Source organism: Bufo gargarizans, chromosome 4 (genome assembly GCF_014858855.1).
Source record: "Bufo gargarizans isolate SCDJY-AF-19 chromosome 4, ASM1485885v1, whole genome shotgun sequence".
In the NCBI taxonomy this organism is placed as follows: domain Eukaryota; kingdom Metazoa; phylum Chordata; class Amphibia; order Anura; family Bufonidae; genus Bufo; species Bufo gargarizans.
The window spans coordinates 455,866,441-455,891,764 of record NC_058083.1 but is presented as its reverse complement, the minus strand read 5'-3'; positions in this window follow the sequence as shown (position 1 = coordinate 455,891,764).

Genomic DNA, 25,324 nt, shown 5'->3' with positions numbered 1-25,324 from the left:
TTTAATTTGTTGTCTCACCAGGTGCCAGAAATTAGTCGAATTTGGGCATGACCAAATCCCGTGGAGCATATTCGAACCTTGTAGGTGACATTTTGGGCAGCTTGTCAATCTATCTTGTCTTTGAGATTGAGGAGAGAAGCGAAAACCGTAAATTGCTTTGTGTAATAGACGAAACTGCGTTTCCCTCCAATCTTCATTGAAAATTATCCTTCTAACCTTCTTCCAGCCCTTTTGTATTATCAGTTGTACATCTACTTCAGGGAAGTCTTTCTTCCAGGGTGAGAAGAGAGTATCCACAAGAGGTTTATATCTGGTTTCACAGATTCCCTGATATAATTCAGATAATGATTTTTTAACTGACCCCTGTCCCAATAAACTGTCAAAACCGCTCGCGACGAACACTGATTTAGGGTCCTGAATCCTAGTGTATAGAAAGCTTTTGACCTGGAGAAAAGCAAAAACATGTTGTGGGCTGCTTAAGAGAAACTTCTCTTTTAATTCAGGGTATGTATAAAAACGCTGATCTTGCGGATGCCACAAATCAGATGTCTTTGCGATACCCGCCGTTCTCCATGCATTGAAGTGCTTGAGGTGAATACCCGCTGGAAACTCCTGGTGACCCCACAAAGGCATAAGCTTAGAAAGGTAAAAGGGCAGTTTGAAAATTTTACGGATCTCTTTCCACGTTGCAATGGTATCTCTAACTACCAGACTTGTTCTTATCAATGGAGGTTGGGCTGCATACTTGGTGTGTAAAAGGGCCTTCAAACACCAAGGTTTTGCAAGTTGGGATTCTAGTGATCTATTAGTGTAAAAGTTGGTATCAAACAACCAGTCGATGCAGTGACGCATGAGGCTCGCCAGGTTATATAGCCGCAGATTCGGGAACGCCATACCTCCCTTCAACTTAGGCACCTGCAATTTTGAAAGTGCTATTCTGGGTCTCCTCCCCACCCATAAAAAGCTGGTAAAAGCTCTTTCCAGTAATTTAATGTCCTTATGCTTAAGAAGGAGAGGGACAGTCTGCATAGGGTATAAAAGTTTTGGAATGGCAATCATTTTTAAAAGTTGACACCGACCTCCCAGGGACAGGGGGAGATTCATCCACCTTTCAATGTCTGAGAGTATCTTTTTAAAGAGTGGTGGATAATTTAGGTGGTATAAAGACTCCGGCTGTTTACCGATATGGATCCCTAAGTATTTAATGGAAATAGGGGCTACTTGAATGGGTACACCAAGCTGTTGGGGACTTCTCTTGCAATGTTTATTTCCTAAGAAGAGGATTTCTGATTTAGTGGCATTTACTTTATAACCTGATACTACTCCGAAATCCTCCAACACCTCAAATACTCTGACCAAGTCCCTTTCCGGTTTTTCTAGGAAGATCAATAGATCGTCTGCAAAAAGCGAATGTTTAATGGATGTGTTACCTATCTTGATACCTTCTATATTTTGGCACTTACTGATTTTACGCGACAGGGGTTCAATAGCAAGGTTAAACAGTAAAGGGGAGAGCGGGCAGCCCTGCCTAGTCCCTTTATGTAGCTTAAACGGTGGAGAAAGGAAGCCTGGAGTGTAAATTCTAGCTTGTGGGTCCATATATAGCGCTGATATATAATTGCGAAATGATCCACGGAACCCCATATGGTCTAACACGACCCCCAGCCACCCCCAGCTCACATTGTCAAATGCTTTTTCCGCGTCTATGGAAACAATAGCCGCCGAGGGGTGCGCTAGGGGACGCATCTTAACCTCATCTAACACCGCTAATACCTTACGCAGGTTAGTTACTGCCGCTCTCCCCTGTACAAAACCCACCTGAGCTGGAGAAATCAGCGAAGGCATAATACGTGCCAATCGGTCAGCCAAGATTTTGGATACTAATTTTAAGTCTACATTAATCAGTGATATCGGTCGATAAGACGATGCTGAGAGAGGATCTTTGCCTGGTTTCGGCAATACCTTTATGTGAGCAGTGTTCGTATGTAAAGGTATAACGGACCCCTGCAAGTATCCCGTGTAAACCTGAGATAGTATTGGGGCTATATCTAATGATAGAATTCTGAAGAATTCCCCAGTGTACCCATCTGGTCCGGGAGCCTTACCCAAGGATACATTTTTTATAGCAGTGGTGACTTCTTCTACCGATATGCAGGCATTAAGTGAGTCTCTGTCTTGGTCAGAGAGCATGGGGAGATTAATGTCATTCAGCCAATCCCTCGGATTACCATTTGACTGACCCGGACTCTCATATAAAGTTTCATAAAAATTCTTCAATATGGTGTTAATCCCTTTGGGTTCCGAACATAGAAATCCTGAGTTATCTCTAAGAGTGGTGATATTTGTCACTGGCCTATGCCCTTTTGCCAAGGAGGCTAGTAGTTTACCGGATTTATTTCCATGCCTAAATAAATGAGCCTCCCATTTAGATTGGGCTATTATTTCCCAGTTCCTAAGAGTACTCTCATATTCCGTCTTGGCTGCTTGCCATTTCTTAAGTAAGAGCTGTGAGGGGGAGTGTCTAAACATTGTGTATGCTGAGCTAAGATTATCGCTTAACTGACTGATTATTATTATGACTGACCTTTTTATTATACATATATGCCATGATACGGCCTCTGATAACCGCTTTTCCTGCATCCCATAGCAGCTGTGGGCTAATGGAAGTCTCATTTTCCGATTTGTACTCGAGCCACCATCCCCTAAGAAGATCTCTAAAGTTTTCATCCTGGATTAATGAGGAGGGGAATCTCCAGATAAAATCCGTGCCTTTAAGGGATCTCTTATGAACTAAGAGCGAGATTGGCGCGTGATCAGAGATCACCATCTCCTCTATGTTGGGCTGGGAGCACAAACCTGAAAGTTCCCTACTTGTTAAAATATAATCTATGCGAGACCACGAGCCGTGGGCATGAGAAAAGTGGGTATACTCCCTGCCTTCAGGGTGGAAAGACCTCCAAAGGTCCTGTAGACCTGTATCGCTCAAAAGAGTAGCTAACCGTCCATCTCCTGGAGGAGCTGCTCCTTGGCTAGAGATGCCTCCCCTCTGTCTATCTTCCAAATAGTTTAAGACTGTGTTCATGTCCCCTCCAATAATTTTTAGAGCGATTGGGTCTTGTAAAATCTGGTGTGAAATGGCCGAGAAAAAACCAGTATCGACAGTGTTTGGGCCATATATATTGTATATACTCAGGTCACCAGTAGGAGATGTGAGATGTACATGTAAAATCCGTCCTTTCTCATCAGAATCGTGACTCACCACCGTATAAGTGAGACCCTTTTTCAGTAAAATGATAACCCCTGCTTTTTTCCCATCAGCGGGAGAACCCAAAACTTCCCCTACCCATAAACGTTTCATTCGTGGAAAGTCAGCGAGAGTTAAATGGGTCTCCTGCAATAATGCAACATCTGTATGCAGACGTTTTAGGTGTTTCAGGATCATCATCCTTTTGCATAGAGATCTGAGGCCCTTGACATTCCATGAAACAACTTTAATTTTGTCAGCCATCCCCAGTACTCAAGAGAGATATGTCGTAATAATCCGGTACACTGAAGGAAAAACCCACCCACCCTTTCCCTCCCAACCCCTGAACAATAACCTCAAACTCTAACTTAATGGGAGCAGAAGAGGTAGTAGTTTTCACCACAGCCCTCCTATACAAATACACGAACAAATCATCATGAGCTCTTACTTCACTTTTTTCCATCTCAGAGCGCATATTTCATTCGACAGTGTGTCATTCCTCGTGGGCAACGGACATCATTACTCAGAACTTATCCCCAGAAGAGGGATCCCCAGTTTCCCGAGGGTCCGAGACATGCACATGGCCCCACACCAGGCCCAAACCAAACCATGGTCAGGGGCAGTCGCATCTCTCAGCCCCCCGGTAAATACAGTGTGACCGCAGCAAATAACAGCATATATAACTGGTATAATATAATAACCTGCATCAAGTCAGATGATAAATAATTAAATCCACTGCCAATGTATGCGTACTGAAAAATCGTTAAGCGTAGGCTACGTCAAAGCGGGTGCGGTTTCCCGCCGGCGCCAATTCCATCTATTCCCCTACCTCCGACCTCTACATAAACTACCGAGTTAAGGAGATAGCAAGGAGGATATGGAATTACAATGCAAATACAGTTTTCCCGCCGGCGTCAGCTTCCCTATATTATCTATCTCTATCCCCTGATAAAGTACATTGACAGTTATAACATCAAAACAATAAACTAATAAACTATGTCATGGTACATATAAGGTAGCAAATAAAAGGATCAAGATCCCGTGTCAATATCTACTGCAATAACAGGGGGGGGATCCATAGATGGAATAAAGACCCTACCACCCCTCAAGTGCTAACGAAAATAGCAGAGTACTTATCCAAATCACGCTGCAGAACCCTCAGCCCACTGCATTATCCAGTGCGGACGCGGTGAATCTGTCCGCTGGGCGAGGGGATCTAGGAGGTCGTGGGCGGAGATCTGGTCCTCTGCGTTGAGGCATAGCCTCCCTTGGAGCTTCCGGAGCGTCCCCGAAAGTCAGCGCCGGTAGATGTGAAGCTTTAGGGTAAAAAATCTTCAATTCTTTCGCCGCCTCTTCCGGATCGAGGTATGTGGTGGTGGACCCATCTTGATTGAAGATTTTCAGGACAGCCGGGAACATTTGCGCAAAGCGGGTCCCTTGCTTGACCAGGACGGAGCAAATAGGTACAAAGGTTCGTCTACGACGAGCCACCTCCGCGGAAAAGTCTCCAAATATGAGGATGCGTTGATTTCTTATAGAGAGTTGGCCGCCATTTTGTTTATAGGCCCTTAATATAGCCATCTTTTCTGAGTAGTCAAGGTACTTGACAATGACTTGTCTTGGCCTAGTTTTCTTTGGCTCCTGCAATACAGCACTGTATGACCGTTTAGAGTCGGATATGAGGGGAGAGCTCATGCCCACTCTGTGAGCTCTTTCCACTTTGCAACGGCCATTTATGCCTAGAGTCCCAGGAATTTCAAATTCACATATCTCAATTAAGTCTTTAGCTGGAATAGACTCAGGGAGACCAATAATCCGCAAGTTGCTGCGTCTCGACCTGTTTTCGAGGTCGTCCAGCTTGTCCCATAGCCTTTTATTCTCTGCTATGGATTCCTGCAATTGCGCCTGCAGGGATGAAGTCCGAGTATCAATCTCCTGGACTCTTAGCTCTATCTTCCCAATCTTGGTGGAGTGGAGTGACACCTCCGCCTGTACTGCAGCAAATGATTGGGCAATAGTGGACGACAGTGACTCTTGCAGGTCCGGGAGAATGCGTGTAGCCACCTCAATCGCTAGCTGCTTATAGTCCAGATCTGGTGTTTCCAGCTCCTGGGGCATCGAATGCTCTGGGCTGTCGTCACTCGCCCGGGAGTTAAGCTGTTGATCGGACGTTGCCGCAAACGCCATCTTGTCCTCCTCGGGATCAGCGCAGGGTTTCGCTGTCTTTTTTTTCGATTTGTTCCCCATACGTATGAGGAAGCGGTCCATATACTGGGACTCTTCCCTATCCGGGTGATTGTCCTGGCCGCCCGTTTAAATTTGACAGCCAGTAATGAGCCGATTCAGTGTCCTCTATGCCCCGAGTGCCGGAGCTCCTAGCACATGCTGCTCACTCGATGGCGCCGGAACCGGAAGTCGCTCAATGTTCTCTGATGCTAGGCTGCGCAGTAGGGCAGCCTGGTATTGATAAATGTCAAATCCCGGTATCGTATCGATACCGGGACAAAAGTATCGATTGGGTTTCGATACCCGCAACAACCCTAGGTGAATATGTGAAAATATGAGACATTTGGGGATTTGCTAAATTATAATCAAAATAATAGATGTGCATTGAAATCCCTGCATAGTTTTAGTGTGAACTACTTTATAAACTTTTTAAAATTCTGCTTGTTCTCTTGGGGGCTATGACCACACTTCACCCATCACAGAAAAGCCTCTCATTGTCTCCATGGCATGGCTGCTTAGAAGGATCTGAAAATGCCCTTTTTTTTATATGAATAGCTTAATATACAGGGTGGCCCACAAAAAAGAAGCCCGCCTCTAACAATAGTATGACAAAATGAATCAGCAAGCGAATTGTTCTTTTTAAAATACTCACAAATCACAAAAGATGCTGAAAGTGGTCCCTGTTCATGTCTCTGCATCTTTGGGCATGTCGGACTATGTTGGGTGATACTGCTTGCAGCTCTTTAACAGTAATGCTGCGGATAGTTCATCCAGGGGATGTGGATTGTTAGCGGACACTTTCTGGTTTTCCCCACAGATAGAAATCGCATGTGGACAAGTCTGGGGAACGTGGTGGCCATAACCCCTCCCTCACAGTTCGCTGCTCCGTAAACAGTTCATGAACCCGTGAGGTGCGGCATGTTGTCCCATCTTGTTGGAAAAAGCAGGAAATTTCTTCTACTGCAGCATCACTGGTGAAGAGCTGCAAGCAGTATCAGCCAACATAATCCGATGTGCCCAAAGATGCATAAACATGAACTGGGACCATTTTCAGCATCTTTTCTGACTTGTGGGTAATTGAAAAAAAAACAATCCACTTGCTTGTTCATCTTGTCATACTATCACTGGAGGCAGGCTACTTGTTCATGGGCCACCCTGTATAACCCTTGTGACTGCTATGGAACCTATGAAGAAAAAGGCCTCAAGGTCATGTTGCCTCCATCACCTGCCCAATAGGTAATTTTGAACAGCAGAGAGATTCCTATGTTGACAAGCCTAAGCAATGGGTGGAGGAACTATCCTGAGTATCAACAAGGGTGGAACATTATAGTTCAGGCAAGATAGGACGCACCGGCCCTTAAGACGCACCTAGGTTTTTGGGGAGGAAAATAAGAAAATAAATATTTTTTACCAAAAGGTGTGCTGTGTGTTTGGTGGGTTTGGAACTAATGGTGGTCTGTGGATGGCACTATTACTTGGGATCTGTGGATGACGGACACTATTATGGTGGGGGATCTGTGGATGACGGACACTGTTATGGGGGGGGATCTGTGGATGACGGACACTGTTATGGGGGGATCTGTGGATGACGGACACTGTTATGGGGGGGATCTGTGGATGACGGACACTGTTATGGGGGAGATCTGTGGATGATGGACACTGTTATGGGGGAAATCTGTGGATGACGGACACTGTTATGGGGGGGATCTGTGGATGACGGACACTGTTATGGGGGGGATCTGTGGATGACGGACACTGTTATGGGGGGATCTGTGGATGTCGGACACTGTTATGGGTGGGATCTGTGGATGACGGACACTGTTATGGGGGGGATCTGTGGATGACGGACACTGTTATGGGGGGATCTGTGGATGACGGTCACTGTTATGGGGGGATCTGTGGATGGCGGTCACTGTTATGGGGGGGGGGATCTGTGGCTTGCACTGTTACAGGGGTAGGGATCTGTGGCTGGCACTGTTACAGGGGTAGGGATCTGTGGCTGGCACTGTTACAGGGGGAGATCTGTGGCTGGCACTGTTACAGGGGGGGGGATCTGTGGCTGGCACTGTTACAGGGGGGGGGATCTGTGGCTGGCACTGTTGTATATGTGCCATCCACAGACTCCCAGCCCATAACAGTGCCATCCACAGACCCCCCAGCCCATAACTGTGCCATCCACAGATCGCCGCCGCACCCCCTTCCCTGCCGTCGCCGCCACCATACAAATATAAGATGTGATATTCAATTAATAATTATCAAACATGCCCCCTCACTGTCTCCTATTACTACCTTACATCCTAATCGCTGCTGTTTTCAGGCAGGCCGGCCGGGCGGCCGGCGCGTCTCACTGACGTCACTTGCCTGCGCCGCCTGCTTCATTCATAAAGTAGGCGGCGCAGGCACGTGACAAGAGTTATGCTGCCGCCTGCCCGGCCTGCCTGCCCGACCCCCGCTCGCTCCTACATCGCAGCTTGCGATGTAACACTGCCAGCATTCGCCCCATAAGACGCAGGGGCATTTCTCCCCCATTTTGGGGGAAGAAAAAGCGTGTCTTATGGGGCGAAAAATACGGTAGGTGGTGTGGTCAAGTATTGGGGGACTTATTTTTACCATGTAAGCGCTAAATAATAGGAATCATTTTTCCTAAATTTGGATACCCGCAGATGACATGGCCATGAGGCTGATGAGGCAGCAGAAAATCAAGGGGAACTCCATGCCAAATAATAGAGTGTGCATATAACCTATGTGCCTACTGTATGTGGTGACTGACCAATAAATATGTTCCTACAAAATACTGCACATTACAATGTATGCATGTTAACCCCTTCTACCCCGGGCCAGTTTTCGCCCTTCTGCCCAGGCTATTTTTTGCAAATCTGAGGCTACTTTCACACTAGCGTTCGGGTGTCCGCTTGTGAGCTCCGTTTGAAGGGGCTCACAAGCGGCCCCGAACGCATCCGTCCAGCCCTAATGCATTCTGAGTGGACGCGGATCTGCTCAGAATGCATCAGTCTGGCAGCGTTCAGCCTCCGCTCCGCTCAGCAGGTGGACACCTGAACGCTGCTTGCAGCGTTCGGGTGTCCGTCTGGCCGTGCAGAGGCAAGTGGATCCGTCCAGACTTACAATGTAAGTCAATGGGGACGGATCCGTTTGAAGATGACACAATATGGCTCAATCTTCAAACGGATCCGTCCCCCATTGACTTTCAATGTAAAGTCTGGACGGATCCGTCTGAGGCTACTTTCACACTTAGAAATTTTTTAACAATATAATGCAGACGGATCCATTCTGAACAGATCCCATCGTCTGCATTATATGAGCGGATCCGTCTCAGACGGATCCGCTCTGAATGCAAGTGTGAAAGTAGCCTGACATGCGTCACTTGGTGGTAATACTTTTGGAACACTTATTTATCCAAGCCATTCTGAGATTGTTTTCTCGTGACACATTGTACTTCATTATATAAATTTGAGTCAATATATTTCATCTTTCTTTATTGAAAAATGCCAAATTTACCAAAGATTTCAATTTCTCTGCTTTTAAAACAGAGAGTGATACCTCATAAAATATTTATTACTTAACATTTCCCATATGTCTACTTTGTGTTGGCATCATTTTGTAAATGTCATTTTATTTTTTTAGGACATTAGAAGGCTTCGAATTTTAGAAGTAATTCTTAAATTTTTTAATTTTTTTCCCCAAAATCACTATTTAAGGACCAGTTTAGGCCTGAAGTCACTTTGTGGGGCTTACACAGTGGAACCCCCCCCCCCCTTCATAAATGACCACATTGTAAAAACGACACCCCTCAAGTTACTCAAAACTGATTTTACAAACGTTGTTAACCCTTTAGGTGTTTCACAAGAATTAAAGAAAAATGGAGATGAAGTTTCATTTTTTGGGAGATTTTCCATCTTAATAATTTTTTTTCTTTAACACATCAAGGGATAACAGCCAAACAAAACTCAATATTTTTTACCCTGATTCTGCGGTTTACAGAAACACCCCACATGTGGTTGTAAACTGATGTAAGGAAACACGGCAGGGCGCAGAAGAAAAGGAGCGCCATATGGTTTTTAGAAGGCAGATTTTAGTGACGTAAGGTGATAAAAATGTATTTTTCTTTTTACACCGTTTTTTTTTTATGGTGTTTATCGGACAGGGTGGATTATGTGATATATTTATAGAGGGGCATTTTTTCATTTTTTACTTGAAACTTTATTTCTTTTAAACCCTTTTTTTTTAACTTTATTTCTGTCCCACTCTGGGACTTCAACTTTTGAGGATCTGATCCCCTGTGCAATGCATTACAATACATCTGTATTGTAATGCATTGCCTGTTAGTGTATTACACTGAGTAATAGGTTACCTAGGAGACTCAGCCTAGGGCTGAATCTCCTCGGCCCCCTTACAAGGCAGTTCCCAAAGCCGATGGGCTCCCTCCCCTGTCGCATGCACCTTCTATGCCACGGTCAGGATACAGCAGGCGCCCGGCTATCAGGGACTGCCAGGCCCCCGCAGTGATTGGGCATGCACCGCTCCGGTGCCCACCCGATCACCATAACGTAATAATCACTTGCCGCCATGACGTACTATAACATCATATGTCAGGAAGATGTTAAATGGCTAATTGGTGGAAATGTAGACCCAGTGTAAGGCCTTTTTCAAACAGTCAGTGTTTAGTCAGTGCTTTGATCAGTGATTGCCATCAGTGATCATGAGCCAAAAGCAGGTCAAAAACACAGAACAGGTGCAAATATTTTCCTTATCCCTTATGTTTGGCAGAGAGTCATGAAATCTGGTGCTCATAGCAACCAGATTCCATTTAATTTTCAGAGCTCCTTTGGAAAGAGAATGTTGGAATATGATTGGTTTCTATGGACAACTAAGCCAGTTTCCCTATTTGTATTCCTGGTTTTGGCTTGCAATCACTGACCAAACACTGACGTGTGAAAGAAGCCTAAGGACCGAGCCCAAACATTGGCAGTCGTTGTGTGGCACACTTTCTCTTGCCTCTAGCAGAATAAAGAGAAAATAGATTTACCACTCCCCCGATATCATCCAGGTCGTAGTTGGGATGAGTCAACTGCTGGTCAGACATTAACAGCCCATGTGGTATTAGTTTTTCAGAATTGTTGGGTTAATGGGCAAAAATAGGTACAATTTGTATGTGACATGCGTCAGGTTCAAAAAGTTGCTGTATTGACCTTTGTGAATGTGCCCCAAGGTTTTCCCTCTCACAGTGTAAGGCTAGATGCTTACATATCGCATGTGCCATTTCCAAAAAAATATCAACTCCAAAAATGTCTGTAACAGTTTTTGTTATAGATATGCCATTTAGGCTTAAGATGCTGAGTCAGGCTAGAAAAGGAAACTGGAAATGTGATAACATTTTCACACTATAGCTTGATGCAATGTGGTGTTTCCCTAATTGAAAGATGCACAAGTTCCTTTATTGTAATGAGGAACTCACAGATCAGTCATGAAAGACGTCTTGATTCTGCCTCTAACCAGAGGTCACAAGCCTTGGGGGGCCTGTATACAATGTGGTGTTTCGCTAATTGAAAAATGCACAAGTTCCTTTATTGTGATGAAGAACTCACAGATAAGTAGTTATAAAAGACGTCTTGAGGGTGGGTTCACACTAGCGTTAGTGATTCCATTATGGCAGAATCCATAAGACAGAAGGACGGATCCGTTCTTCTGGCCATAGACTTGTATTATGACGGAATGCAAAACGGAAGCCTTTAAAAGGCATTCCGTTTGCTTTCCATCCTAATAAAAGTCTATGGGAATCAAAATGGATCCATCTGGGTCCCGTTATGCAAGACGGAAAACAAAGTCCTGTCCTTATATTAGGACGGAAAGCAAACGTTTTGCATTCTGTCTTGGCATTCTGTTATTTTCCGTTATAACCATGTTATAACGGAAACATAGAAACATAGAATGTGTCGGCAGATAAGAACCATTTGGCCCATCTAGTCCGCCCAATATACTAAATACTATGGATAGCCCCTGGCCCTATCTTATATGAAGGATGGCCTTATGCCTATCCCATGCATGCTTAAACTCCTTCACCGTATTTGCAGCTTTTGCAGCTACCACTTCTGCAGGAAGGCTATTCCATGCATCCACTACTCTCTCAGTAAAGTAATACTTCCTGATATTACTTTTAAACCTCTGCCCCTCTAATTTAAAACTATGTCCTCTTGTAGCAGTTTTTCTTCTTTTAAATATTCTCTCCTCTTTTACCTTGTTGATTTCCTTTATGTATTTAAAAGTTTCTATCATATCCCCTCTGTCTCGTCTTTCTTCCAAGCTATACATGTTAAGGTCCTGTAATCTTTCCTGGTAAGTTTTATCCTGCAATCCATGTACCAGTTTAGTAGCTCTTCTCTGAACTCTCTCCAAAGTATCAATATCCTTCTGGAGATATGGTCTCCAGTACTGAGCGCAATACTCCAAATGAGGTCTCACTAGTGCTCTGTAGAGCGGCATGAGCACCTCCCTCTTTCTACTGGTAATTCCTCTCCCTATACACCCAAGCATTCTGCTAGCATCTCCTGCTGCTCTATGACATTGTCTGCCTACCTTTAAGTCTTCTGAAATAATGACCCCTAAATCCCTTTCCTCAGACACTGAGGTTAGGACTGCATCACTGATTTTATATTCTGCTCTTGGGTTTTTACGCCCCAGGTGCATTATCTTGCACTTATAAACATTACATTTTAGTTGCCAGATATTTGACCATACCTCTAGTTTTCCTAAGTCCTTTTCCATTTGGTGTATCCCTCCAGGAACATCAACCCTGTTACAAATCTTTGTGTCATCAGAAAAAAGACACACCTTACCATCGAGGCCTTCTGCAATTTCGCTGATAAAGATATTAAACAATATGGGTCCCAGAACAGATCCCTGAGGTACCCCACTGGTAACAAGACCTTGTTCTGAATATACTAGCGTTAGGGAAAGCCATAACGGAATCCCTAACGCTAGTGTGAACCCAATCTGATTCTGCTTCTAACCAAAGGTCACAAGTATATATCTGTAAAGAATAAATCAAGGCAACTGGACGTACTGTAGATTTCTTGAAAACGTTTCACTCATTCTTCCAACGAGCTTTCTGAATTCTGAGTGATTGTACAAAAAAAAAAAAAATTCGGGGAATAAATATGTAACTGAATCCACATCTGGTAATTAGACCCAGCATTGGGTCAACGGTGTTGATTCCATTATTGGAGTTAGGATAATGGAATCAACACCTTTGACTCAATGCTGGGTCTAATTACCAGATGTGGATTCAGTTACATATTTATTCCCAGAATTTTTATTTTTATTTTTTTGTACAACCACTCAGAATTGAGAAAGCTCGTTGGAAGAACGAGTGAAACGTTTTCAAGAAATCTACAGTACGTCCAGTTGTCTTGATTTATTCTTTATAGATATATACCATGACCTGGATAAATGAGGACCTTCACAGACAAAGGTCACAAGCCTTGGGGGGGGGGGGGGGGGGGGCAGCTCTTTTGCTGCCCTTTTTTAGTGTTTTTTGGTAAAAGTTTGTAAAAAATCCAACAGCCAGGTGTCTTCAGTGCATGATGCAACCAAAGTGTTTTTGCTTCTTTATGATTTTTCTTTATAATGTCTGTTTTTGTGCATATTTCTTGACTGAAGGAAGGCTTATAGATGCTGTATTACACTTGCCTTCAAAAGCTAATACACCTGGAAAAGTCACTTGAACTGAACATATACGGAACCAGGGAGCCCCAGTATTATTCAATATTAACAATTATCAAAGATACTAGGGGAGAATACCTGTTTATAATAGGATATGATAGGAAAAATATTGTGGCATGTTCTATCAGTTAAGGGCTCATGCACACGACTGGTGGATGTTTTTTGGTCCGCAAATTGTGGATCTGCAAAACACGGATAATTGACAATATAAGTTCTACATTTTGCAGAATAGAACGTCCTGCCCTCTATAGAAAAGTCCTATCCTTGTCTGTAAAAAGGACAAGAATAGGACAGGTTCTATTCTTTTGCAGCGCTGCGGAATGGGCATCTTTTGAGGCCCCATTAAAGTGGATGTATCCACAACCGACCCACAAAAATGATAAAATCGAAAAGGCACATACAACAAATTTTATTTAAAATAATTCTATAAACACAAGTACAGCATGGACCCATACAGTTCTGCGGATGCTATATTACAAATCCATACAAAAAGGATCCATGATATGATTATGCTACTGAGACCTAATCACAGCTCTCTTCTCAGAGGCTCAAACCAGATGGAGTGCACTAGAATGGCCTAATCTGGCCCATTTTCTTATAACGAATCTTTCTTAGAGTTACAGTATTGTGCAAAAGTTTTAGGCAGGCATGGGAAAAATACAACAAAGTAATGCCTCATTCACACGTCAGTGTTTTGGTCAGTAATGTCCATCATATCCAACATAAGGTCTAAGGCCCCTTTCACACGGGCGAGTATTCCGCACGGATGCGATGCGTGCGTTGAACGAATTGCACCCGCACTGAATCCCGACCCATTTATTTCTATGGGGCTGTTCACATGAGCGATGATTTTCACGCATCACTTGTGCATTGCGTGAAAATCGCAGAATGCTCTATTTTGTGTGTTTTTCACGTAATGCATGCCCCATAGAAATGAATGGGGTTGCGTGAAAATCGCAAGCATCCACAAGCAAGTGCGGATGCGGTGCGATTTTCATGCACGGCTGCTAGGAGACAATCGGGATGGAGACCCAATCATTATTATTATTTTCCCTTATAACATGGTTAGAAGGGAAAATATTAGCAGTCTGAATACAGAAGGGGTTAAAAAAATATATATATTAACTCACCTTAATCCACTTGATCGCGCAGCTGGCATCTCTTCTGACTTCTTTCTTTGCTTTTGCTTTGTGCAGGAACAGGACCTGTGGTGACGTCACTCCGGTCATCACATGATCCATCACATGAGCTTTTACCATGGTGATGGACCATGTGATGACCAGAGTGATGTCACCACAGGTCCTTTTCCTGCACACAGCACAGAAGACAGACAGAAGAGATGCCGGCTGCCCGATCAAGTGGATTAAGGTGAGTTACATTAATTAATTAATTTTTTTTTTAACCCCTCCAGTGCTATTGTACTATGTATTCTGTATTCAGAATGCTATTATTTTCCATGTTATAAGGGAAAATACTACAATCTACAGAACACCGATCCCAAGCCCGAACCTCTGTGAAGTTCGGGTTTGGGTACCAAACATGCCGATTTTTCTCACGAGCGTGCAAAACGCATTACAATGTTTTGCACTCGCGCGGAAAGATCGCGCATGTTCCCGCAACGCACCCGCACCTTTTCCCGCAACGCCCATCTGAAAGAGGCCTAAGGGAAAGATCTGCTCCTGTTCTGTGTTTAGAGCCACACCTGGTTTTGGCTCACAATCACTGATCAAAACATTGACATGTGAATGTGGCATAAGAATGCGTTCAAAAATAGAAGTATTAATAGTATATTTCTATCAATTAACCAAATGCAAAGTAAATGATCCAAATAGACATCCAAATTCAATCAATATTTGGTGTGACCGCCCTTTGCCTTCAAAACAGCATCCGTTCTTCTAGGTACAGTTTTTCAACACCCACTTTATAGTAACTCCCTGTTTATTCATAAATTTCATGGAGGAATAACAGAGGAATGACACAATGAAGGGTTGTAAAAAAATAATAAAAACACTTCATGAAAACAGAAGTATTTACTAAAACAGCCAGGATTGCTGACAGGTCCTCTTTAAGTGACTGTTCAGAAATGGGTACTATCAGTCAGGGCCCTAAATTGATGTTATAAAACATCTTATATATAGAAACTTAGGGGGAGATTTATCATCTCCCTCGCACCTGAAAAGTGGAGTTAAAAAGTCGCAAACTGTATTTGCAACTTTTTAACTGCGACTTTAAAAAAAAAATGTTGCATCTCAACAAATTTACGTACCTTCATTTACGCTAGTTTTGTGGTGCAAATGAAGGCAGAAATCTACAGCGGCTCAGAGCTGTCTTATATTTCTGTTTAGGCGCACGGACTGTGCCTCAAGAACCACGCGGCCAATTAGCCACAGCTGCCTTTCATTTAACTAATGAAGACTGCTCTGTATGGTCACTCTCCACTGTTATGCCTCAATCACACGTCAGTGTTCAGTCAGTGATTTCTATCAGTAATTTTGAGCCAAAACCAGGTGCCGCTCTAAACACAGAACAGAAGCAGATCTTTCCCGTATACCTTATCTCTGTGGAGGCTCATGGTTTTGGTTCATAATCACTGATGGAAATACAGCACCCAGACCACAGGGGGATAACTTGTGAGGTTACGGTGTACAGTTAGTTCTTTACTCACAGTTTTGACGCTCCCTGGGCCGGGCTGCAGTGAAGGGGAGAACAGCACCAAATTCTCAGGGACACGCTCTATTACAGGGGACACCGACCAGATGGTGATCAAGGTGCTCTTGATGGTGATTGGATTTTCTGGCTGCTTGTGCGGCTGAGCCACTGAATTAGGTAATGTCGTGACGCCAGCACCTTGGTGGTGCAAAATGATGAGAGTGGTTGTAGTATGGAGTTGGAAGAATGAGACAGAGTTCGAATCCAACGAAGAACTTTACTGTAAACAGGGTCTTGACAGCAATTTACATCTGGATACTGTATAAACAGTCTCATGAATATGGAGGTTAGATGTGGTAAATCCAGGTAACAGGCTGTATATGTGGCTATATCTCAGGCTATAGTAGAAGGTTTCGTACTCACTGGCATTTAGTCCTGAATCTGGTCCTGGTCTTAGTGATGGTGGTTTTAGGATCCTAATCTTCTGCTTCAGTGTTGCTACAGATGGCCTTTCTGTACTTGTAATAATAAACAGTGAGGCTGCCAGAAGCTAATGAATCCTTCACCTTGGTACAAAGTTGTCTGAAGTCTAATAAAATTACTATTGTCCTCCTTTGTCTTTATATAGAAAATAATCTTTCACTGGGCACCCCGTAAGGGTGTACAGTAGAAGCAAGGTCCCACCTCTTTGCCTATTCCTTGGCTTTGATAACTGAGATAGGTCTGGGCTACTCTGGGCCATGGAACTCCAGAGAGCTGAGAGGAGGGGGGTCCTCTCCTTCCCCTTGCTCCTCACTACTCCTTCTACTAAATCTCAACAACTCCCAACTCCCCTAACTAGGCCTGAACTGAGGTATATATACTGCGGTGCTATCCCCATCTAGTGGTGGAATAGGTGTAATGCACCTAACAGCCTGTTAACAGGGATCTTTATTCAGAAGTGCAATTCAAAATGGTACAACATACAATATAACAAGATTTGCAGTGCCCACGTACAGGAGTGGGATGCTGCAGAAATCACTGGCCAAACCACTGACGTATGAATGAGGCATTAATGGCCACACTGTAGTGAAGGTGCCACACGTTTTTTTTACCACAGCACAGCTGCAAGCCAACCATATCATTTTCTCACTGTGGAGCCATACCCTAAGTATTATGCTTAAAGGAGCTTTCTGGGAATAACTACTTTTATCTAATGCCAGCAGTCTACCTCCTGAAACAGAAAATTCAAACTAAGGCCACTTTCACATCTGAGTTGTTAATTCCAGTTTTTGAGATCCAGCTGAGGATCTTAAAACCGGAATTAAATGTATCTGTACCATTAAATACATCCGGATGCATCCTATTCGTCCGGATCCGGTTATATTAAATCAAAATGGAACAAACTGTATCCACTATGAAAATCATTGTAAGGGCTGGTTCACATCACCGTTATAGATTCCGTCATTGTTTTGCGTTATAACATGGTTAGAACGGAAAGTAACGAAATCCATAAGACGGAAGTCAAAATGGAAGCCTTTAACCCCTTAAGGACACAGCATTTTTACACCTTAGGACCAGGCCATTTTTTGCAAATCTGACCAGTGTCACTTTAAGTGCTGATAACTTTAAAACGCTTTGACTTATCCAGGCCGTTCTGACATTGTTTTTTCGTCACATATTGTACTTCATGACACTAGTAAAATTAAGTAAAAAAAATATTTTTTTTTGCACCAAAAAATACCAAATTTATCAAAAATTTTGAAAAATTAGCAAATTTCAAAGTTTCAGTTTCTCTACTTCTGTAATACATAGTAATACCCCCAAAAATTGTGATGACTTTACATTCCCCATATGTCTACTTCATGTGTGAATTATTTTGGGAATGATATTTTATTTTTTGGGGATGTTATAAGGCTTAGAAGTTTAGGAGCAAATCTTGAAATTTTTCTGAAATTTACAAAAACTAAATTTTTAGGGACCATTTCAGGTCTGAAGTCGCTTTGCGAGGCTTACATAATAGAAACCACCCAAAAATGACCCCATCTAAGAAACTACACCCCTCAAGGTATTCAAAAGTGATTTTACATATGTTGTTAACCCTTTAGGTGTTGCACAAGAGTTATTGGCAAATGGGGATGAAATTTGAGAATTTCATTTTTCTGTCTAATATTTCATTTTTACCCATTTTTTCCACTAACAAAGCAAGGGTTAACAGCCAAACAAGACTGTATCTTTATTGCCCTGACTCTGCAGTTTACAGAAACACCCAATATGTGGCCGTAAACTACTGTACGGCCACACAGCGGGGCGTAGAGTGAAAGGTGCGCCGTATGGTTTTTGGAAGGTTGATTTTTATGGACTGGTTTATTTACACCATGTCCCATTTGAAGCCCCCTGATGCACCCCTAGAGTAGAAACTCCCTAAAAGTGACCCCATCTAAGAAACTACACCCCTCAAGGTATTCAAAACTGGTTTTACATACGTCGTTAACCCTTTAGGTGTTGCACAAGAGTTATTGGCAAATGGGGATGAAATTAGAAAATTTCTTTTTTTGCCTTATTTTCCATTTTAACCCATGTTTTCCACTAACAAATCAAGGGTTAACAGCCAAACAAGACTGTATCTTTATTGCCCTGACTCTGCCGTTTACAGAAACACCCAATATGTGGCCGTACACTACTGTACGGCCACACAGCGGGGCGTAGAGTGAAAGGTGCGCCGTTTGGTTTTTGGAGGGCTGATTTTTATGGACCGGTTTATTTACACCGTGTCCTGTTTCAACCCCCCTGATGCACCCCTGGAGTCGAAACTCCCTAAAAGTGACCCCATTTTGGAAACTACGGGATAAGGTGGCATTTTTTGGGGGAGTATTTTTAGGGCAAATATAATTTTTGGTTGCTCTATATTACATTTTTGTGAGGCAAGGTTACCAAAAATTGAAATTCTGATATTTCATCTCCATTTGCCATTAACTGTTGAGGAACACCTAAAGGGTTAATAAAGTTTGTATAATCATTTTTGAATACCTTGAGGGGTGTAGTTTCTTAGATGGGGTCAATTTTAGGGAGTTTTTACTCTAGGGGGGCATCAGGGGGGGCTTCAAAAGGGATATGGTGTCAATAAAAAAGGCCATCAAAATCGGCCTTCCAGAAACCATGTCGGTCCTTTCCTTTTGCGGCCTCCCTTTTACGGATACAGCAGTTTACGACCACAAATGTGGCGTTTCTGTAAACTGCAGTATCAGGGTAATAAATTTAAACTTTTGTTTGGTTGTTAACCCTTGTTTTGTTACCGGAAAAAACGGACTGAAATGGAAAAGTGCCAAAAATAGCGGTTTTGGCACCGTTTTTTTTTTTTTTTTTTAACCGTGTTAATCTGGGTAGTTAGGTCATGGGATATTGTTATAGAGGAGATTCTTACGGACGCGGCAATATCTAATAAGTCTACTTTTTTTTTACAATTATTTAGGTTTTTGACTATATTATCTTTTTTGATACAACATTTTTTTGGGGTATCTCTAAAGTCTAAGTGTCATTTTTTTTATTTTCTTTTAGCCAATTATCTTATGTGGGGGCTCATTTTTTGCGGGATGAGCGGACGGTTTTATTGGCACTATTTTGGGGGCTATATGACTTTTTGATCGCTTGCTATTAAACTTTTTGTTATGTAAGGTGACAAAAAAAATATTTTTTTGCACCTATTTTATTTTTATTTTTTACTGTGTTAATCTGGGGGGTTGGGTCATGGGGTATTTTTATAGAGGAGATTCTTACGGACGCGGCGATACCTAATAAGTCAACTTTTTTTTACAATTATTTAGGTTTTAGACTATATTATCCTTTTTGATACCCTAAAAAAAATTTTGTATCTCTAAAGTCTAAGAGTCATTTTCTATTTTTTTTTTATCTGATTATCTTATGTGGGGGCTCATTTTTTGCGGGATGAGATGACGGTTTTATTGGCACTAATTTGGGGGCTATATGACTTTTTGATGGCTTGCTATTAAACTATTTATTATGTAAGGTGACAAAAAAAAACTTTTTTTGCACCTTTTTTTTTTTTTTCTGGACCGTGTTAATCTGGGGGGTTAGGTCATGGGGCATTTTTATAGAGGAGATTATTACCGACGCGGCAATACCTATGTCTACTTTTAATAAATTATTTTAGTTTTTTTGGGTGTCTCAAGTCTGAGAACCATTTTTTTTTATCCGATGTCAGTGCTAAATTGGGATATAAATTTAGTACTCCATGGAAGTGTGATACTCCCTGAAGCAACCGTCAATGCAGAGGCCCGGATGATCGGGGCATGTGTCGCACTGAGTAGTCGTGTCCTTCCGTATCCCCCTCCTGCGACACACTCTGCACTTTTTTGGGTTCGTCCCTTCTTTCCAGTATGGGGGACCACACCTGGAAAGTGTTGGCCAGGGACGATCCGGGCGCCTACAGTTCCCGAGGTACTCCGGCCTGCTCTTTCCCGGTCCGAAAAGATCAGGGCCTTGAGGACTGCCTCATAGAACTGGAGGAATGTCCCTGTGCTGCCAGCGCTTCGGGATAGTACAAAAGAGTTGTACATGGCAACCTGTACCAAGTAGACCGCAACTTTTTTGTACCATGCCCGGGTTTTGCGCATGGCGTTATATGGCTTGAGGACTTGATCCGAGAGATCAACTCCTCCCATATACCGATTGTAGGCGACGATACAATCGGGCTTGAGGACCGTTGCCGCGGTACCTCGCACAGGGACAGGGGTGATGCCGTTACCATGAATTGTGGACAGCATAAGGACATCCCTTTTGTCCTTATACCTGACCAGCAACAGGTTTCCAGTGGTAAGGGCACGGGTCTCACCCCTGGGGATAGGTACCTGGAGGGGGTGGGCAGGGAGGCCGCGTTGATTTTTCCGCACGGTCCCACAAGCGGACGTGGATCTGGCGGCAAGGGACTGGAACAAGGGGATACTGGTATAAAAGTTATCCACGTACAAGTGGTAACCCTTATCCAGCAGTGGGTGCATAAGGTCCCACACAAGTTTCCCGGTAACACCCAGAGTGGGGGGACATTCTGGGGGTTGAATCCGGGAATCTCGCCCCTCGTATACACGAAATTTGTAAGTGTACCCTGAGGTACTCTCACAAATTTTGTATAGCTTCACGCCATACCTCGCCCGCTTGGAAGGCACATACTGGCGGAAAATGAGTCTCCCCTTGAACGCAATGAGAGACTCATCAACCACGACCTCCCTTCCAGGTACATAGGCCTCCATGAATTTGGCCCCAAAGTGATCGATGACCGGCCGTATCTTGTACAGACGGTCATGGGCAGGATCACCTCGGGGTGGACATGCTGCATTATCGGAATAATGCTGACATTTCCGGATGGCCTCAAACCGGGAGCGTGTCATAACCGTACTGTAAAGTGGGGTCTGATATAGGACGTCCCCACTCCAGTACAGCCTGGCACTGGGTTTCTTGACCAGGCCCATATGCAGCACGAGGCCCCAAAATGTCCTCATTTCGGCTGCACTGACCGGCGTCCAGCCACCGGGCCTGGCCAAAAAGGAGCCCGGGTGTTGAGCGACGAACTGTTGGGCGTACAGATTCGTCTGCTCCACCATCAGATTTACCAGTGGGTCACTGAAAAAATGACAAAAAAAAGTCATATTCAGTGTAGCCCACTGTGGAAATCTGGATTCCTGATTGGCCTACGAAATCGGGAATCACGGGCTCGTATCGCTCTGGGCTACACCAGACAAGTTCACCGGCAGGGTGGGCCGGGAAACCAGTACGAGCCCCAGAGCTGCTCGTACTAGTGTGGGCCACAGGGTCCCTAACATGGCGGTCCCCTTGCTCCGCCTGGCGGCGTCTCCGCCGCCTTGGGGGCTCATCATCATCGCTAGATGATGAGGAGGATGCGGATGACAACAGGAATGTGGGGTCATCCTCATCCTCACTGGGACTCTCGGACTCGGAGGCAAGCTGGGCGTATGCCTCCTCGGCCGAGAACGTCCGGCGGGCCATAGGGGAGTGTGTGTCTGCGTGTATATGTGCGTGTGTGTAACTCTTTATTTGGTGTGCGTGTGTGAGGGGGCACGGGTGTTCACGAACTCACCCTAAAACTAACAGAAAAAATAAATAAACTAACTAAAAAAAGAGCAAAAAATGTGGGCAAAAAAAATCAAAACTGCTGATCAACCGTCTGAAGTTGATCAGCGGTGGGGTGTGCGATGCGCTAACAGTGGCCGGACGCTAAGTGCCGGCCACAGTCAGCGAACTAAAAAAAAAAAAAGCACCCCAAAAAAGGTGGGGGGGGGGGGGCAAGTGGCAGCACCCCTGGGGGGTCTAGGGTCACACAGCTGTGCTGTGGACCCCAGACACCCTAACTGGGGTGATGCAATAAAAGTTCAAAAAAACTACCTTTCCCTTTTTTTTTCCCTGCCTAAACCAAACTTTCCCTAGCTGTCCCTATGTACCTGATGGGGTGCTGGGGGCAGAGATCGGGTCCTGGGGGGGCACAGATCGGGTGCAGGCAGCGGTGCAGCGGTGGCAGCAGACACGTGCAGGCAGCTCCTCTCTCCTCCGGCTCCGGAACACAAAAGGAGGAGGAGAGGGGCGCCTGCCTCTTTTGAATCTGCCGCCGGACCGCCCACAGACCAATCAGAAAGCGATCCTGAGTGGTGATGTCACCATCACCACTCAGGATCGCTGGATGGTGATTGGTGGAGTGAAATCACACCACCATCACCATCCTGTTCCGGGTTATCGGGTCTTCAGAGACCCGAATAACCCGGAAACGCAGAAAACCGACGCATTTGCCCCAAGTGCCTGCTCAATGATTTGAGCAGGCACGGGGTTCCGATCGCCGCCGGCCGCGCGGCGGTGATTGAAAATGCACAGGGCGTACATGTACGCCCTGTGTCCTTAAGTACCAGGGCACAAGGGCGTACCTGTACGCCCTGTGTCCTTAAGGGGTTAAGAGGCATTCCGTTTTGATCGTCATAAAAGAAGTCTATGGGAATCATAACGGATCCGTCTGGTTCCCGTTATACAAGACAGAAAACAAAGTCCTGTCGACAGGACTTTTTTTTCCTGTTCTGCATAACAGAGACCAGAGGGATCTGATATGATTCCCATAGACTTCTTTTATGACTGATCAAAACGGAATTTCTTTTAAAGGCTTCCGTTTTGCATTCCATCATAATACAAGTCTATGGGCAGCATAACGGATCCATCCTGGTTTCCGCTATGCAGGACTGCACTCCTGCTTGATGGAAACCAGGACGGATCAGTTATGCTGCCCATAGACTTGTACAAACCGGATTCCAAAAAAGTTGGGACACTATACAAATCCTGAATAAAAACTGAATGCAATGATGTGGAGGTGCCAACTTCTAATATTTTATTCAGAATAGAACATAAATCACGGAACAAAAGTTTAAACTGAGAAAATGTACCATTTTAAGGGAAAAATATGTTGAATCAGAATTTCATGGTGTCAACAAATCCCCAAAAAGTTGGGACAAGGCCATTTTTACCACTGTGTGGCATCTCCCCTTCTTCTTACAACACTCAACAGACGTCTGGGGACCGTGGAGACCAGTTTCTCAAGTTTAGAAATAGGAATGCTCTCCCATTCTTGTCTAATACAGGCCTCTAACTGTTCAATCGTCTTGGGCCTTCTTTGCTGCACCTTCCTCTTTATGATGCGCTAAATGTTCTCTATAGGTGAAAGATCTGGACTGCAGACTGGCCATTTCAGTACCCGGATCCTTCTCCTACGCAGCCATGATGTTGTGATTGATGCAGAATGTGGTCTGGCATTATCTTGTTGAAAAATGCAGGGTCTTCCCTGAAAGAGATGACGTCTGGATGGGAGCATATGTTGTTCTAGAACCTGAATATATTTTTCTGCATTGATGGTGCCTTTCCAGACATGCAAGCTGCCCATGCCACACGCACTCATGCAACCCCATACCATCAGAGATGCAGGCTTCTGAACTGAGCGTTGATAACAACTTGGGTTGTCCTTGTCCTCTTTGGTCCGGATGACATGGCGTCCCAGATTTCCAAAAAGAACTTCGAATCGTGACTCGTCTTCCATTTTGCCACACTCCATTTTAAATGATCCCTGGCTTAGTGAAAACGCCTGAGCTTGTGGATCTTGCTTAGAAATGGCTTCTTCTTTGCACTGTAGAGTTTCAGCTGGCAACGGCGGATGGCACGGTGGATTGTGTTCACTGACAATGGTTTCTGGAAGTATTCCTGAGCCCATCCTGTGATTTCCTTTACAGTAGCATTCCTGTTTGTGGTGCAGTGTCGTTTAAGGGCCCGGAGATCACTGGCATCCAGTATGGTTTTACGGCCTTGACCCTTACGCACAGAGATTGTTCCAGATTCTCTGAATCTTCGGATGATGTTATGCACAGTTGATGATGATCGATGCAAAGTCTTTGCAATTTTTCGCTGGGTAAAACCTTTCTGATATTTCTCCACTATCTTTCTGCGCAACATTGTGGGAATTGGTGATCCTCTACCCATCTTGGCTTCTGAGAGACACTGCCACTCTGAGAAGCTCTTTCTATACCCAATCATGTTGCCAATTGACCTAATTAGTGTTAATTGGTCTTCCAGCTCTTCGTTATGCTCAAATTTACTTTTTCCAGCCTCTTATTGCTACTTGTCCCAACTTTTTGGGGATTTGTTGACACCGTGAAAATTTGAATCAACGTATTTTTCCTTTAAAATGATACATTTACTCGGATTAAACGTTTGATCTGTCATCTACGTTCTATTACAAATAAAATATTGCCATTTGCCATCTCCACATCATTGCATTCAGTTTTTATTCAGAATTTGTTTAGTGTCCCAACTTTTTTGGAATCCGGTTTGTATTATGAAGGATCAAAACTCAACGCCTCATAAAGCCTTCCGTTTTGACTTTCGTCTTATGGATTTCGTTATTTTCCGTTATAACCATGTTAAAACAGAAGACAATGACGGAATCCATAACAGTGATGTGAACAAGCCCTAAGTCAATGGGCTTCAGATCCGTTTTTTCGCTAACAAAAAAAACTGGTTTGGCACCATTGACTTACATTGATTTTCATGCCGGATCCGGTTTGTTCCGTTTCACAGTGGTTTTGTGTCCGGCACCAAAATGCTGCAAAACGGAACAGATGCATACTTATGCATCCTAATCAGTTTTGCCCCCATTGACAATGAATAGGGACAAAACTGAACCGTTTAATTCAAGTTTTGAAATCCTCTGCCAGATCTCAAGACCGTAATTGAAAACACAGATGTGACAGTACATTCTGCCTGCTGCTCCAGCCCTCCGCACTGCCTCCGCTGTGTCCATCTTTCAGTCCCTGAACTGTTTACATTCACTGCATGCTTACACGCTCCACTGCGGCTAATTACTGGCTTCAGCAGTGACGTTACAAAAAGCTCATTATGTAGTGTCCCACTACGTAAATGTGGGCACTACTC